Source organism: Zingiber officinale, chromosome 11B (genome assembly GCF_018446385.1).
Source record: "Zingiber officinale cultivar Zhangliang chromosome 11B, Zo_v1.1, whole genome shotgun sequence".
In the NCBI taxonomy this organism is placed as follows: Eukaryota; Viridiplantae; Streptophyta; class Magnoliopsida; order Zingiberales; family Zingiberaceae; genus Zingiber; species Zingiber officinale.
This window is the reverse complement of record NC_056007.1, coordinates 21,029,592-21,034,123: the sequence shown is the minus strand read 5'-3', so window position 1 is coordinate 21,034,123 and position 4,532 is coordinate 21,029,592.

Genomic DNA, 4,532 nt, shown 5'->3' with positions numbered 1-4,532 from the left:
CTATTGTTATCATGTTAACTACTATCATAAACAAGCATGCTTTAGTTATCCATAATAGAAAAGCAATAAACATACAAAGTGAGAGGTATTCTTACTTGAAGCTGCAGTCAATGCTGATGTGTGTGTAGGAAGTATGGAAACCGCTCGATACCTCAGAACGACCCGCCTTCACCGACTAGGCCGCGAGGTCGATCGCTACATTACGTGCTAAATTACTATCATGGAAATCGATTAATTAAAATTTTACTAAACCGACATCGTAAAATCTGAACTTAATATTCTAGGTGTACCTAGGAGTTGTACACATGCTAGGAAGATAATCTATGCCTCTCGGATGTCCTGCTAGTCGTAATCAGGCATTTCAACCGATCCATGAATCGATTGAGCTGTCGGATCGATCCAGTGATGGACTCAGCCGACGACGAAACTCGATCGGCCGACCGATCCACAAGCCATCTCGCCAGATGCTACCGGATCGGTCTACCGATCGATCCAGAGTACACCGACGGCCCAGATCGATCTTCACCGACGGCCTACCGACCGATCGCGAGAGCGCTCGCATCCGGATCGGCCTACCGATCGATCCATCACGCACGCTAACTCTGTTACGATCGGATCGGCCACCGACCGATCCATGCAGGTAACCCACTCGATCGATCCGCAGATCGATCCGGTCGATTCGATCTCTGATTTCAGCACTATTTCGTGCCTCAATCACATTACATTTTCTAAGATAGCTAGGAAACACTCTAACAACCACAACTAACATTCTAACATCATAAAGAACAATGTTCTAAGCATAATAGAGTGCATGGTTAACTAATTCATAGCGATCAACATACTAAAGTGCAAATTGCTAAAACACTAAAAAGTACTAATGTTTAAACAAAGCTTGCTAGAGTTCCCTAAGATCTTCTTTCCAAGTTCCTGCCCACACACATCTTCGTAGCATTGTCCTCCAGCCTCCGCTAGTCCATCTTTCCTTTACCTTTATCTGCAGTATAAGGAAAAGAAAGTATCTATAAGCTTTCGCTTAGTAAGAAACCATCTACCTCACTAAAACATGCATTCGATGCAATATGCTTTTAAAACATGCTGTTTGAAAGTGCACTGATTAGACTGAAACATGGCATGTTATCATACATAGAAATCAAAGCTAGTCATGGCATTCTATCATCTAAACATGTGTAATAAAAGCTGAACATGAACACCAAAGCATGGCATACAAAGCTAACCATAACTATCATGTGTAACAACAAGGAAAACTGAGCTGAACATGAATTAAACTAGTCTGGAACTGAATTCAAACTCAACTAACATAACTGATCTTTGTGAGTTTTGAAAAACTATAATATAATAGATTAAAATACATAATCATACTGCTAATGGGCCCGGCAACTGTACATGCTATGCGCGCATCCTCAACTAAACCCGGGGTTGCAAATCCCGAATTTAGCAAGGTTTACTAGGCTATCTAAACCTAGGGACCGACTATGGGAGCCCAGCCCAAGGGATATCTAATCCTGTACAGTGCCACTACTGAAAATAAAATACTGAATCATAACTAATTAATTTACCTTGCTTCTACTAGGTTATCTGAACCTAGAGGCGACTGTGGGTGCCCACCCATTGGACCGTAGTCCCATATATGCTGTGACAAGGCTAACTAAACTATTTAAATGCTTCTATTGCATTTACTGAGCTATTAAAATGCCTAAGTTGCATTTTTCTGTGCTAAATAATTTAATCGAACACTTAGTATGCACTAATTTGCATCCTTGTGCCAAAAGTCTACATATTACTAAACTAAAACATGGAATTCACACGGAAGCTACTTATACTGCAGGTGAGGGGTTTCTTACCTCCTGTTAGGATTTTCTTACGATTCTAATCGCTGGATTTCCGGAGGAGACGATCCTTTCGACGATCTTCTCGCGTCTACACGTTCCTCTCGCGGAGGGGAGCGTCCTCGTGTCGAAGTCGTCGTCGGAAAGTGTCCTTGGGCCGAACCTCAGCCTCCCTTGTGGTTGGCACCGAGAGAGGGAGAGGAGAAGTGGGCGGCGGAATTAGGTTGTGGTGGAGAAAGCTACGATCCAAGAATTTTACTCTTCACCTAATTATTTCCTATTTATATTAAGTGATAGTTCCGGCCCAACTCCAACTTAAATAAAATTGTTTCACTTTTCTTTCAGCACGGCTTTGCTGGGTTCACTTGGTTACCATGGTTCACCATAAGTCGTAGGACCCAATAGGTCTCGGGTTCAATTCTTGCTTAAGCTATTTTCGTTTTCTATTTATTTTTGCTACTTCCGCTACTCTAAAAATTTCATAAAAATATTCTAAAATTCCAGAAAAATCATAGAATATTTCTAAAATAGTTTTGAGAATTTTCGGGCGTTACAGTCACTGCTGAGCGAGGATGACTTTCTTGAAGATTGCTTGACACTCTATATTAAACGAGATTTAACTAACGATATAGATGTAGATTCTATTATAAATGAATTTTATGCTTCAAAATCTCGTAGGACACAACTTTGTTGAACAATATATTGTAAATGACTTTTTATTATATATAATAATAATAATAATAATAATATATAATTTATTATATTAAGTCTAGCCCCCCCTAATTCTAATTCTTGGATCCGTCCATGTAAACACCAACAAAATATAATATTTCATCGGTAAATATGTTTGGTATTTACCAACGAAATACTCTATTCCATCGATAAAATTTAGTCGATAAATCCATTTGATAAATACCGAAGGGATTTATAATTTTGTCGGTACAAATACCGACAAAATTTTAATTTTTGTAGGTATATATCGACGAAATATAAATTTCGTTCGTAAAACTGTTTCCGACATATTATCACCAGTTTTTGTTGTAATTCCATCACTATACTAATATATCGTCGGAATACCGATGAACTTTTTGTCGGTAATCGCGGTTTTTTTAATGTAATGTATGACCATAGAAAATTTTAATTATTATTATTGAATGCTTATATTAGAAGGAAATGCTAATGTAGATATTATGATAGCAAATGATAATTTACACACAATTTTTTATATTTATGTAAAAATTTAAAAGTGCACTTTATTTTTATTATTGTCAAAATAACATTGTATATTGAAAAACGATATTAAAAAAATTATCTTATTTTTTATTCTAAAAATACTTTTATTATAATTTTCCAATTACAATCTAAACTAATTTACATAATTTTTAACAAGAATTACTTTAATAATTCTCTTATTTTCCAATTGTGAGTTGGCCTAGAAAAAATAAAAAAAATGGCACATGAAATTTAAAAAATATTTTAGGAATAAAAACATAATCATTAAATAATGTGCTCATAGGAGAAAAGTGTGCCATGAATCTTCAAAGTCAAACACAATCTACTTAAAATCGCTCTGTTCATGAGGTCATTTATGAAGAGCTATAGATAGATATAAACACAAAATGAGTTTTCTAGTGATTTACAAAACCCTTATTGCAATATATGACAAATTTATATCATAATATTAATTTATTTTATAGTATTATTGATATTTAATAAATTATCATTTCTTAGAGGCAACTAATGAGTTACTCCTTTGTATAATTTACTTGTGTACAAAATTTATTTTTAGCTTTTGATTAAAATAATTGATATAATTTGCAGAGTTTATCCATAAAATTTTTAAGATTTGATCCATCGTATTTAATGATCAATTTAAAATTTATATATGATATACATTCTAATAAATATTTCAAAAATTGAAAGATATCTATAATTTTTTAGAAAAATTAGTCATGTTAAAGAAAAATATGATGTACTCATTTATATATAAGTTTTGACATTAATCTTATAAGTTGCGATTGTGATGGTAGAAAGAATATTTTCAGTCATGAGAATTGTGAAAGATAAGTAGCATAATTCGAATAAGTAATCTGAATGAATAATAATTAGATGAATGATAATCTTATTAAAAAATAATTTGTAAGAAATTATTGTTCAAAGATTTTGAATTATGAAAACTCGACAAGGATAATTATAAAGTAATTATTTATGATACTTTATAATTATAGTATTTTATATATTTTTTACTTTACCAATTTATACTATATTATTATCTAGCTTTTCCTTATACTATACCATGGTAACAGGTGGTTGAGTTCCATTCCGGGAAGATTTGAATTTTTTATAGTGCTGTTCCAAATAATCATGATGATAGGCCGCTTCCTGTATTTCAATAAGAATGAATTAATTATTTTTAGAATTAATCAGTTGGAAAAATTAAATACTTATTAATAAAAACTACTCTAATATTAAGTAAAATTATTAATAAAGTACCTTTCGAGAATAATGAAAATAAAGAGTAACTTTATCATGCTACCTTATATATTTTTAGCCTTTTGAAATTTTGTGAAACGAGTATTGTATTTCAAATATAGGAGCCTTAATAACATTTACTGAAAATTATAGACTTTTAAGGTATTTGCCCTTGTATGTTTTTGCTATTTGGAAGGCAACTCCTCCTTCGGC